Source organism: Myodes glareolus, chromosome 8 (assembly GCF_982192425.1).
Source record: "Myodes glareolus chromosome 8, mMyoGla1.1, whole genome shotgun sequence".
In the NCBI taxonomy this organism is placed as follows: domain Eukaryota; kingdom Metazoa; phylum Chordata; class Mammalia; order Rodentia; family Cricetidae; genus Myodes; species Myodes glareolus.
Window position 1 is genome coordinate 98623055 of NC_142033.1, and position 14149 is coordinate 98637203.

Genomic DNA, 14149 nt, shown 5'->3' on the forward strand with positions numbered 1-14149 from the left:
TAAAAATATTTAATTTAAATATAGTTACATCACTTTCCCTTTTCTTTCTCCAGTCCAGCCCATGTTCTCTCCTTCCGGCTCCTTTCAGGCCTCCCCTCAAACTGATGGACTCGCCTTCCTGATTATTATTGTTACATATGTACATGTATACATACAGTACATGTGTATCTATGTACAAATATGTAAAAGCAACCTGCTGAGTTCGCTCTTGTCGTTCATGTGTCTATTGTTTCAGGGCTCATCACCCTGTTGGGAAAGGCTAACTCTCCCTCTCTCAGCCGGCATCATTCGCCTGCCGTTTCCTGCCCAGCTGTGGGAAGGACCCCATGAGATTTCCATTTTGTGTTAGCATACCTATTGATATTGCTCTTGTTCGGGTCTTGTTTATGGCACCATTTCTAGGAGAGGCTGTTTCACGGCAGACTTTCTGGCATTCTGGCTCTGAGAACTTTTAAGCTCTCTCTTCCCTGAGTCACAGAGGCAGAGCTGTCTGTGTAAATGTATCCATTGGGGTTGGGCCAGTTGTGTCTTTTCTCTGACGGCCTCCATTTGCTGTAGAGGTGCTTCTTAGATGAGGGGTGGAGGCTCCTCTTCTCTGTGGGTGTGAGGATCCAGGTTAGAATGTAGTAGGAATTGTGTTGGTCTAAGTGAGTGGCTGTAGTTGATTGTTTTCCAAGGTCCATGACCCCGCCAGCCCCAGGAAGTTGGCTAAATTTCCAGTATCAGGCATGTTTTTCCTCCTGTTTGTTAATCCCACTGGCGAGAATATGACCACTACCACAAGTTGAGTCAAATTTGATGAGAGTTTGATTGTTTTCAAAAATAATTTATTTAAATTTATTTTGTGTGCATTGGCGTGAAGGTGTTGGGTCTCCTGGCACTGGAGTTACAGATGGCTGTGAGTCACCATGTGGGTGCTTCTATTCCTTAAAAAATATAATGCTGGCGTGACCGCAGCCGCTAGTCCAGGCAAAGACAGCTAGAGCGGTGCAGATTCCCCGCAGCAAGCGGCAGAGCAGCGGCTCATCCCGGACAGGCTGATGCTGCCATGCAGCCGGGAGAGTCATCCAAGCGGGCAGGTGGAGACAGCGGATAAAAGGCTTATAAGACATAGTAAGTAGACATAAGGCTGAACATAAAGATGAACATTTATTACTTAAAGAAGAGGGAGAGAAAGAAAGACAGGAATAGAAAAAAGGGAGAGAGAAAGGAAAACACATGTGCATACGCCAAGAGAGGGACCAGAAAGAGGGTTAAGATGGCGGCGAGAGGTCAAAAGTCGCTGGGAGTGGGCGTGGCTTTGCCCCTTAAAGGGACCAGAGATCAAAAGGAATAACAGGCACTGAGAACTGAACCAGGTCCTCGGGAAGAGGGGCAGTGCTCGTAACTGCTGAGCCGTCTCTCCAATCCGCAAGCTTGATTTTTATTGGGGTGCACCCAAGAGCTGGCTACCAACTGCCTCCTAAGTCGGGTTAAAGAGAGCAGCCCCAAATTCATCTCTTGGGCCCTTTTTAAGGGGTAAAATCATGAGTAGTTTTACAGAAGGAAGACTATGGGGCAATAAGGAACTAAAAAAATTTTTTTTAAAAAAAATCATGTGGTCACCCACCATGTGATTAGGGAGGGGTCAAGGAGGGCCAGGTATTCTCAAAAACAAGTCAAGGTCATGGACTGGGGAAGGTTAGGTTCCAGGAACAGAGATCAACTCAACTCTCACAGTAAATAGAAACTTATCTTTTAAAAATACAGCATAAGAATGCCTCCTGCCTTCAAAATGGTGTCAGATGGGTTCCTCATTCCTGCTTGACTTAAGTTTCACTGTCAAATTTTTGGTAGGAGAAGACTTAATAGTATCATCGAGCAGCAATGATTCTAGAATTGCTTATCTAACAAGTGATCAGGTTAGAGACACATTGGCCGGCACAGGGCCCAATTATGATAATTAGTAGGAATAAAATTAGAGAGCCAATGAAGGGGAGAGCCATTTTAGTCCTATTGAGCAATCTAAATTTGTTGATTTTACATGGATCATCAATGTGGTTGTCAGTAATATGGGAGAAATCAGAGATAGCAAGACAGCACATTCTCATAAATCGTGGACCGATTACGTTTAAGTAACAGGTAATCTGTGGTAGCTCTACTTTGAAGAACGGTTGTTCTGCTACGATTTCTGCTGTAATATTAGTAGTTTCTGAAATTAGACCAGCTATTTTAGTAGCCTCTCTTTGGGGTCCAGCAAGTTCGAGGACAGGTAGCAGAAAGGCAGGCTTCAGCTGCAGCAACTGTAGTGGGATCTAATGGATGGAAGGAATCATCACGATTTCAGGGAAGAGCTCTTGTAATTCTGGTAACAGATTGTAAAGATGTTGTATCCCACACAAACCCTTGGATCCTGCTGGGAGTGCGGAGCAAGTATTTTCAGAGAAAAAAGTCCATCCTAAGGGTGATTGTTTGCCAAAGGGGAGGGCGTGATAAGAGGTGGAATTGCCACATGCAGGGACATTTGTACAACAAAACACAGACAGTGGAGGAAAAGGACATTATCAATGGGAACACTGTAAGGATTAAGTAAAATGCTGCGGATTCCTGAGTGGCTACAGCAGCAGACACACTGCAGGTCCCCAAGCCGCAGCAGTGGGCAGCAAGTCTCTCCAGCAGCCAGTCTCAGGCTGGGATGACACGGTTCCCAGTAGCTGCAGTGGGCCCAAGGGGCAGCGAGTCTTATGAGAGAGACAGACAGATGGACATGCCATGAGACCACACCCAGGTCTTTGAAGACAGCTGGTCCTGGGCAGGGAGCCATGTGGAGGTGAGAGACAGTGGTGCGGGATAATTGTCTGTATTCTGTCAATCATGTTTTAAATAAAACGCTGATTGGCCAGGCAGGAGGTGTAGGTGAGAAAACCAGACAGGAAGTGGAAATGATGCAAGGAGAGCAGGAGAATTCTGGGGAGGAGGAAGTTGATTCCTCCCACTCCTGCCCAGATCACCGAAGCAGCAGGATGTGAGCTGCCCCATTGAAAAAGGTACTGAGCCACATGGCTAAAATAGATCAGATAAATGGGTTAATCAAGATGTAAGAGTTAGCCAGTAAGAAGCCTGAACTAATGGGCCAATAAGCTTTATAACTTATAGAGATCTCTTGTGTGATTTTACTCTGGGACTAAACAGCTCGGGGAACAGGGCAGGACAAAAATCCCCAACAAACAAACAACCCCTCATGTTACAAGACAGAGACATGGATAGGCATGCCATACAGAGAGAGGTTGAATATTTATTTAGTGGGTTATGGAAGGGAAGGGGAGAGGGGGTAATGGAAGAAGGGGAAAGAGCAGAGAGAAACACAGAGAGAGAGACAGAGGGGGAAGGGAAGAAATGGGGAGAATGGAGCAAGGAGGAACTCCCTCTTTGGTGGAAGAGACAAAAAAGAAGGGACTCATGCTGGAAGTTGAAGGAGTGGACTTGAAGGGCATGGCTTGTCTCTTAAAGGGACAGAGCAGACCATTACAAACACCAGCCACAGTCTTTAAAACGTTAGTGAGGGTATATTCCATTTTGTTCTCTGTTATCTTTGTTATCTTTGTTAATTTTCATACGAAACCCTTATTCTGTAAAAATTTCTTCTTAAGAGCCCGGGTGTAGAGGGATCTCCTCTAACATAGAAGGAGTTTTCTCATTGACTTTTCAATGCTAAATGGACCTAGAGATTATATTCCTCATTATTAGTTAGAGTCAGGGTTACTCTGGCTATGCTAAATTCAATTGAAGAAATTAATGAATCTTTCCTTCCCCTTATTATTTTAGCACACCTGTAATTTTCGTTATCAGAACCCTTTAAAGAATATTTGATTATGATGAAGTCTGCGGTAGTATGTTGGGATTGGTCAGTTAGATTAGTCCATCCCGTGTATACACCATCCACCAGGCTAAAGGGTATTTTTCCTCCTTCTTTTGTCCAAACTCTGGGTCCTGGTGCATAAAGACAATTTTTACATGCCAAGACAATATCAGGGTGTTTCCTATGATGGGGAGCTTCTTATTTCCCCTGTCAAGATGTGCTCAGGTTCTGCTTGCATAGGTTGAAGATAAAACGATAAAACTGTTAGCCATAGGACAATCATGATGCAAATCTCAACAGCAAGAACACAAAGTTAGGTTAGACAGTTGAACCTCAGAAAGTTTGATTTTCAGCCATCCTTGTTCAGTCAGTTTCCGCCTTTGAGGGCTGGGCTCCTCTTCTGTGGGTTCCTCAGGTGCCTTCCTGAGGTGTAAGTGATGAATCCGGCGGAAATACTGCGACTCTAACAGCTCTAGGAGTCTGGAGAATCACAATGCAAGGTCCTTTCCATGGGCTCAAGCCGGCCACTTTTGAAGCAGGGAACTAACGCAGCATCTCTGGGCTGGAAGAGTGATCAGGTGGGCTGAACCCAACAGGATGAGCAGCTGGACCTGAGGGAGAATCTTATCCAAAGTTAATTCAACCCTTTTAAGGACTCAGAGATTGGAGAGGGGCAATCTGATAACAGTCCAGCATGTACCTGAGGGATCATGGGTGATGGTTGTTCATAGACTATTTCATATGGGGTGAACTTTTCTCAATAAGGGGTACATCAGACTTTGAGAAGGTCATAAGGCTAGAAGTAAACCCAGTTACCACCACTTTCAAGTATATTTCGTTAAAATCTCCTTTGAGGCTCTATCATCCTCTCCATCTTTCCTGACCTGAGAATGACACACATAACAGTTTCCAGCTTATGTTTAGAGCCTTAGAGAACAACTGATATAACTTGGCCATGAAGACTGGACCATCGTCAGACCCCAGAGATATGAGGAGACCAAATATGGAAATAATCTCCATTATTAATTTCTTAGCTACCACTTGGGCCATTTCCATTCAGGATGGAAAGACCTCTACCTGGCCTCTGACGGTTTCAACAAAGACCAGCAATTATTTGTAGACATATAGTCCTGGTTTGACTTCAGCGAAACCCATTTTCCAAAATTCACTAGATACTGTGCCTTGACTCCATTGGGCTGGAGGAAGTATGTCCCTCTTTGCATTGCCCTGACCCCCAGTACCTTTGGCAGGTAGATTCTTCCTTCAGGCAAAATCCACCACTCATTGGAGCTCTTCTGAGCCCTCGAGTCAGAATATGACTTGGTCTCTTCTGGATTGTACTCAGGAACATCACCATTGAGGCAGAAATGTGGCTCAGAGACAGCAGATAATTCTAGAACTGTCTGGGGCTTGGGATCCCCGAAAGCAGCCTCTTTGACAACTTGATCTGCATGGTTGTTACCTTAAATTTGGGGGCTTTTGTCTTTTTGATGTCCTGACCAGTAACAGCAGTTTAGTTGGTAACCAGATGGCTTCTAGCAATTTACAATTTCACATTTATTTTTAATAGTCTTTCCTTCTGAGGTGAGTAAGCTCCTGTGTTCATATATCCGTCCACGAACACAAGCCGTGGCAAAAGCATATTGACTGTGTACATGTTTACCTTTTCTCCTTCAGCCTGTCTTAAAGCCTGTGCCAGAGTAATTATTTCTGCTCTCTGGGCAGATGTGCCCCTGGGCAAGGCTTGTGTCCAAATGACTTCTTTCTGGTCTGTAACCACTACTGCCCCCAAATACCTGGTTTCCTCTTGAATGAAGCAGCTGTCACCTGTATGGTGATCTGCACCCCAGGTAGTGACAGAAACATTTGTCAGGTCAGGTCCCATAGCTTGGATGATATCCAGAATCTCCAGGCAGTCATGGATGGGCTCCTCAGGGTCATCATACGGCAGCAGGGTGGCTGTATTAATTAATGGCCAAGGATTTATTAAAAGTCAATCTGTCCTTATCCAAAGGAAGGGCTTGGTACTGGGTCAGAGGGGCATTAGATATCCACCAGTTAGTGGCATCTCTTAGTAAGGCTTTCACAGAATGTGGAGCTGTTACAGTTAGATCTGTCCCAACATGAGTTTGTCTTGTCAGCTTCTTTTTATAAGAATTTGCAGTGGTTGTGATGGCTCTTAAACAAGGGGGCATCCAGAGACTACAGGATCCAGTCTCTTTGTGATGTACGTTATCGGCCTTTTCCAGGGACCCAGGGCCTGAGTCAGGACTCCCTTGGCAATGATACCCTTTGTTTCATGGGCATAAAGATGAAAGGGTTTGGAGACATAGGGCGAGTTAATGGAGGGCCTGTACTAGGACCTCCTTTAAGTTCTTAAAGGCCTGTCCATGCCTCAGTCCATTCCAAAGGTGTGTTGCCCCTGGACATAACAGAGTACAAGGTGCAATGGTCTGTCCAGTCCCTTTAAGAGAAAGCCATGCCCACTCCTCAATCTGTTGAGGCAAGCAGATCTTCCTTCTGATTCCAACCTGAGTTCCCTTCCTTTTCCGTCTCTCTCCCGAAGAGGCAGCATCTGCCTCTCTCCCTCCTCCCCACTTCTCCCCTTTCCCCCTTCTCTCTCTCTCTCTGTCTCTCTCTCTCTCTCTCTCTCTGTCTCTCTCTCTCTGCTCTTCCCCATTCTCCCCTTCTTCCCTTTCCCCTTCACTTTCATAACCCACTAAATAAATATCCATCCTCACTCTACATGGCGTACCTAATAGGTTTCTGTCTCTCACCTACCACACAGTTCCCTGCCTGGGACAAGCTGCCTTGGTAACCCACCATGGTCTCGTGCCAGCTGCTACCACTCAAGGACCTGCAACATTTTATTTTTACCATAACATTGGTGCTGTGACATCCCCAAGTGGCTGCAGCAGGCAGCAGATCATGAAGGGCAGCGGATCCCAAGCAGGGAGCTGTATGGCAGGTGAGAGACAGAGATATTAGGTAAGCCATGCAGAGTGAGGTTAGATATTTATTTAGTGGGTTATGGAAGAGAAGGGGAAAGGGGAGAAGGAGGGAGAAGGGGGAAGAGGAGAAAGAGGCAGAGAGAGAGAGACAGAGAGAAAGAGAGGTGGAGGAAGATGGGGGGAGAAGGAGAGAAGGAGGAAGAAGGGAGAGCAGCAGAAGCTGCCTCTTTGGGAGAGGGATGAAAAAGAAAGGAACTCAGGCTGGAAGTGGAAGGAAGATCTGTTTGCCTAGGTGGATGGGGGAGTGGGCGGGACTTTCTCTCAAAGGGACAAGACAGACCACTACACAAGGGTGGGACAATTTCAGCAGACCCAGGTATCCAAAGACGGCAATATCCAACAGCTCCCCAAAAATTCCCTAACTTCTTTCTTAGTTGGAGTTGGGATTTGCAGTATGACTGCTAAGCAGGCCTAAAGCAACAGTCCTTTTCTCAGCTCATAGCTCAAGTAAATAACCTGGGGTAAGCAAATTTGAGCTTTCTTTTTTGAAACTCTATAGCCTAACTGGGCTAGAGTTTCCAAAAGGTGGCTGCTGACTCTCAAACAGTCCTCCTCATCTTTAACAATCAATAATAATTTGTCTATATGTTGAAGCAAGGTTATGTCAGGTCAGGGTACTTAGTACTGAAGAGACTAACTCCTGGTTGAATGCTTCATTGAAGATGGTGGGAGAGTTTTTGAACCTTTGAGGCAGTCTGGTCCAGGTTAGTTGTCCTGATAGCCTCAGTTCAGTGTTAATTCATTAAATGGGAAGATGGCCTGACTTAATTTTGACAGAGGAATTGAAGGAGAAAAATGCATCTTTTAAGTCCAATACAGTGTAAACTTCATGCTCTGGTGGTAACAAACTGAGCCAAGTATAAGGATTTAGAACAGTTGGGAAAATGGATTCTGACCTCTTGTTCACTTCCTGCAAGTCTGTTACTGATCTGTAGTCTTTTGAGTTCCAGGCAACAAGGCAGTAGCTCAGGCTGACTGGCAAGGTAAGTATGCCTGCTTCAAGGAGGCACTGGATGTGAACTTTAATCCCTTCCCTGGCTTCTGAACTGATGGGGTACTGCTGGACTCTAATGGGCATTGCCCCGGATGTTAGTTGCACTATGATGGGTGGCACATGATTTGCCAAGCCAGGAGGATTGTCCTGTGCCCAAAATGTGGGAATTTTCTGGATCAGCAACTTTTTCCATCACCTTCCAGGGAATGGGTTAGATTTTGGAGAATTCCAGGGAATGGGTTAGATTTTCACTTATTGGGCAGGTTATACTTCAGGCCTTAGCAGGACCTCCTAATTGCAACCCAGGAGAGTCTCCAGGGAATGATATTGTTGTCTGGAGCTTGTTCAAGAGGTCCCACCCCAGTAAAGGGTAGGGACAGTCAGGAATAACAATAAAGGAATGAGTCACAGTTCCTTGTCCTGGGTTAACAGTCCAGTCAGTGGTCCATTTTAATTCTTTGGTATCCCCTGTTGCCTCCTGTACTTCCATTGTTTGGCTGGTAATGAGCCCCAGGAGCTTCTGTAATACCAAATGAGTAGCCTTTGTGTCCACTAGAAATTTAAGAGGTTGACCCCCTATGGTGAAGGTTACCATAGTCTCCTGGGGGCCTAGTTTGAAGGAGCCCTCAGCCTTGCTAAACCTCCATAGCTAGAACTGGCTTGGGTTTGGAGGGGACTGTTTCTGGCATGGATACTGATTTTTCTTATGGCCCACTTCTTTGCAGTAGGTACATTGGTCCTTTTGTAAAGGTCCCCTCTTTTTTTTGTGTGTGTGTGTGTTTTTTTTTTTTTAGTAAATTTTATTAAATTATAAAAGTTTCCATTTCCGCCCCCCTCCCATCACCCTCCCACTCCCCCTACTCCCCACCTCCTTCCCCTCCATCCCCCAGGGCAGTCAGGGTTTCCTGCCCTGTGGGAAGCTCCAGCTCCCTCCCCCTCCCTCCAGGTCCAGGAAGGCGAGCGTCCAAACAGACTGGATCCCCAAAAACCAGCATATGCAGAGGAAACAGGTCCCAGTGTCATAGTCAATGGCTTTTCAGAAAGACCCCGGGCCAGCCACAGTCAGAGAATCCGGCCAAATTCCGAGAATCTGGCTAGATCACGTCCTCGTTCAGTCCCAGTCCGACTGGCCCTGGTAAATTCTCATCAGATCTGTTCCCTTGTATCAGTGGGTGATAGCATCCCTCGCAGTACTGATTTCGTCTTTCATGTTCCTCCTCCTTCCGCTCCCCCTCCGGACCTCGGGGGGCTCAATCCGTTGCTCCAATGTGGGCCTCCGACTGCATAGCCGTCCTTCGCCAGACGAAGGATCACTCCGAAGGCCCTCTCAAGGTCCCCTCTTTTTATCGTGGTGTGCACGGACAGCGTTGAGAGTGTTTGGGGCTTGTAACACAGCCACGGTGGCATACCCCATCTTCTTTATCAGAAGATCTTCTTTGCTATACAAACTGTCTCTAATAGTTCTGGCCTGTTCTTTCCTGCAACTCCGTTCATCTTTTGTGTCTGACATACATAGAAAGGCCCCTTGAGATTTGCCAGGTTCTCTGGGTCTACAGGAGTGTATAACCAACAGGTATCCAGGAGGCACTTCAGGAAAGCTGCTTCATCTGGGCCCTGTTTCATATCTGTTACCTTAGGTAGGTCAGTGGGCTTCTGGGATGCCCATTTCATCCCCCCAGCAGAACCTGGGGGGTTCACTGGGTGACCTCCTGCCTCTCTGTGTGTTGTAGACCCCTTGGGGTCTCCTTTTTGGCAGAGCACAGTCAATCACCAATGCCCTCCAGCCACCAGCCACTGAAGCTATTCTGGGGAGTGCTTCAGTTGCTTTCATGAACCTGTTCCCTTTCTTCTGTAGTGAGAAGAGTGTGGGGAAAAAAAAATCTATGGACACTCATCCCATGGAGGGAGATGATTGAAAAAGATAGAATCAATTAGAGAAATGAAGGAATTTGGGGTTAGTGCTGAAAATGGGGTTCTGGTGCTTCCAGCTGTAGAGGTCTGTGATGGAGAAAGGGACATACAGGAACGACTGTCAGGAAATGACCATAGGGGAGCGAGGACTGAAGGAGATGCCACCCCAGAACCACAATCAGAAAGGCCAGAGGGCCACCTGGGGCTCCTTGGTAGGTGTGGGAAGGGGAAAGAAAGGAGAATGTGGGGAAGAATTAGATGGTGGGGTAAGGGTGGGTGCAGATGGGAGACAGAGTGAGGCCTTGGTGGTGGAGTCTGGGGTGGGGAGGGAGGAGAGGGTAAAGATGGTTATACATGGGGAGAAGGGATTCTTCCTCCTGTGAATTCTGCAGAATTGTCTTCAGAGGGGGCTCGCTGGTCTCTGCTACAGGCCCTGGAAAGGTCTATCTGCTGACAACCAGGGCTTGGCCACCTTGCCTGTTGTGGATCATACAGACCTTCATCCAGGGGGTCGGTTGGAAGTTGCTTCAGCCCAAGGCAATATGTATCCAATCTGATCTGGGTGGCTGAGCTTACCGAGAGTGACATTAACCACTGCCCAGGCTATCTGGGAATCAGAAGTGCCCTGGGAGGGCCAGTCAACCCCAAATATGGGCCATGTATTGTCACAGAATGTTTGGAGGCAACTCTTGCTGATAGGGTAATCCTAATCCTCCTTAACTATAGGGGGTAAAGTTTATCAAAATTCTCTAGAACACAGGTCAGAGGGCTGGTGGGTTGCTAGTTTTACTACCCATACTGTCTGTTATTTAGTTGCCCCAAGTCTAAAATGTAGGACCTAGTCATGACAAGCTCAACAGAGGCCTGGGTCTCAGTAGTTTTCCCTAAGGCAATACCTGGTTGCAAGAAAGACAGTAAACTGAGACTACTCAGGCACCACCCAGGAACAGACCATCCAAAGGAAATTCCTAACGTTCCAACTGTTGTAGATAGGATCACCTGCCAGCACACATCCATCGCTTTTCACCAGGACACCCCTAGACAAATGTCAGTCAATCAGGAGTCCTAAACCTTAGAAATTCCTCACCCCTACCTTTGCTATTATAAAAATCCAACCCTAACTGAGCTCAGGGCTCTCTGATTATCCCAATATGTTGGACACATGGAGAGTCCGAGTTTGCAAACTTGTATAAAATAAAGGCTCTTTGCTTTTACATACAAGACTCAGTCTCCTTGTTGGTTTTTGGAGACTTCACGGATCTGGGCATAACACAAAATAAACCAATTAACACAGAAAATACAAAAGATTGAGAGAGAATGGTAAAAATGAATCCAAAGACAAGACAAAACACACAAAGACAAGACAAACAGGGCATAAAACTGACCAAGAACTTCAGGTAGGCAGTGTGATGTCTTGCTTTTTGGCATAGACAGGAAAACATTGGATCCCATAGAACCCCTTCCATGTCCCAGGTAGGCAACCCACAAAACAGAACCACCAAACTATGACTCACCAGGAGGCCTCCATAGATGCTTGCTGCTTTTCTCAGCATGAAAGTTCACCCCAATAGTGTTAAGGTAAAAATAAAATGGCACTGTTCCCCAAGTGGAGGCAGTGGGCAGCGGGCTACAGGCCACAAGACCAAGGTGGGCCATGAAGGCAGCCAGTCCCAGGCAAGGAGTCATGCAGCAGGTAAGAAACCAATTCCATGAGGAGCCACAGCCACACAGATGGATAGGCATGCCATGCAGAGAAAGTGGGTATTTATTTAGTGGGTTATGGAAAGGAAGAGAAAGGGAGAAGAGCTTGGACAGATAGAGTCAGAGAGACAGAGAGAGACCGAGAGAGAGGAGGGAAGGGGAGAAGTGGGGAGTAGGGAGGGATGCAAAAAGGAAGGAACTTTGCCTCAGTGGACAGGGGAGGGAGTGGCCAGGGCTTGTCTCTTAAAGGGACAGGAACAGACCATTACAAAAAGTCTGTGAACTGAAGGCAACCCTGGAGCCTTGGAACATCTCAGGGCATCTGCCTCCTGAGGCAGTTTCCCAGCCCCCAGGTTTCCAAAGTAAAAGTCTGGGTTTAGAATTTTACTAATTCTAATCTGAATCTTGCTGGGGCTCTCCAGAAAATGTTAGTCCCAATGGCAAGAATAAGATCACTACCACATTTGAGCCAATGATCAAAAAGGAAAAACAACAACAACAAAAAATTTTAAAAAATCATGTGGTCACCCACCATGTGTTCAGAGAGGGGTCAGGGAGGGTCAGGCAGGGTATTCTCAAAAACAAATAAAAATCATGGGTTGGGGAAGGTTAGGTTCCCAGAAAGAGAGCAACTCAACTCTCACAGTAAATAGAAACTTATTTTTAAAAACACAGCACAATGCCTTTAATCCCAGCACTCGGGAGGCAGAGGCAGAGGCAGAGGCAGGTGGATCTTCGTGAGTTCAAGACCAGCCTGGTCTACAGAGCAAGTTCCAGAATAGCTAGGGCTGTTGCACAAAGAAACCCTGTATCAAAAATGTAAAAAACCAAAACCAAACCCAAAACCAAAACAGACAAACAACAACCCCCCCCAAAAAAAAAAACCAAAAAACACATCATAATGTTTCTGCCTTCAAAACAGAATTAGGCAGGTTGCTTACTATTGAGTGGGCCTTAAATTCAACTAGACATCTGTTAGCTACTGTCAACAGGGGAGTGTGTGGGGTCCATGCCATGTGGGGCCCAGGCTGCACAGAAGCCATGGCAGGCAGCACCGGGCTCTAGGAAAAGCCCTAAGCTGACACCACCCAGAGAGGGCTCACATCTAAAGGGAAGTACTGGACATTCCAACCATTAGATAGATTAGACAGGCCCACCAGATGTCCCTGAGCCCAGGACTCACCTATTCTTCTTTTGCCAAGACCCCTAGACAAATGTCATCCAATCAGGGTCCTGAACCTCACCCTGATGATGAGGAAATCCCCTCACCCCAACCTTTACTATGATAAAAACCCTATCCTGACTGGGCCTGGGACTCTGCTCTCAGCCGCTGCTTTGCACCGACGAAGGGTCCAGGCTTAAGCTTGAATAAAGGCTCTTTGCTTTTACATACAGGACCCGGTCTCCTGGTTGTTTTTTTTACGGGGGGGGGGGGGGCGGGATTCTGTGATCTGGGTATAACAAGTGCCTCTTTAAAAACCATATAAAACATAATGTGCCATTTGTTTAGTTTTTGAATTTAGTGGAGCTTTTCTATCAGCCATTTCTTTTTGAGGGTGAGGCTACTGCGGTTTGAACCCAGGGCTGCTGTTGCTGTGATGGAACACCATAACCAAGGCAATGGACAGGAGAAAAAGATTATTTAGGCTTAGGGCTCTGGCAGGTCAGTGTTGTAATCTGCTGGCCTGGTCTGTCACCTGGGTACCCTGTCCCTTTAAGAGACAAGCCCTACCCGCTCCCAACCCAACCCAACACTCCTTCTCCCCTTCCTCCAAGGCAAGTGAATCTCCCACCTCTGCTTCCAGCCCACTCTCTTTGTTCATCCTTCTGGAGAGGCAGCTTCTGCCTATCTCTTTCTCTCTCTTTCTTCTCCCTTTCCCCTCCCTCTCTACAACCCACTAAATAAATTGTATACCCAAGCTCTCTCTGCATGGCATATTCAGGTGACCTGTGTTTTATGAATGATAACAGTGAGCCCATAATGGCAGAGGAGGTGTGGCAACAGGCAGCTGGAGTGGAAAGTTGACAGCATCTTTAGCCCCAAACATGTAGCAGAGTCCTTGAGGCTCAGTGACCTGCCCCAGTAAAGTACTTCCTCCAGCCAGGTTGTACCTCCTATAACCTCCCCAAACAGGGCCACTAACTGTGACCAAGAGGTCAAATGCCTGAACCCATGGGGGACATTCTCATAAAGGTCACCACATTCTACTCCATGACCTCCATAGGTTCATGGACATATCATCACGTAAAATGCACTTACTCCAAATTTAAAAGTCCCTGGTCTTCCATCTCATCACTGTTGAGAAGTCTAAAGTCTCTCTTGAGACCCAATCTGTTAACTTTAATCCTCTTAAAATAAAAAAGTCAAATTACGTACTTCCAGCATACAACGGTACGCATCCTCATCCCCAAAGAGAGGAATCAGAGGTATAGTGAGGAAATGCTGAGCCAAAGTGTGACAAACCCAGCAGGGCAAACTCCAAATGCTGCAGCTCCATGTCCCAGATCAAAGGGCGCCAATGGCTCCCCACCTTCAGATATGCGCCCTGGGGTACCTCTACTCCTTGTGTACACTCCCCTTGGCAGGTGCCTCATGGTTCTCGCATCTCCAACACCTGAGGTCCCTCCTACAACACAAGCTTCATTTTCACGGCCTCCTAATAGGCCTCTCAGGGCCTTCTTTCCACACTGACT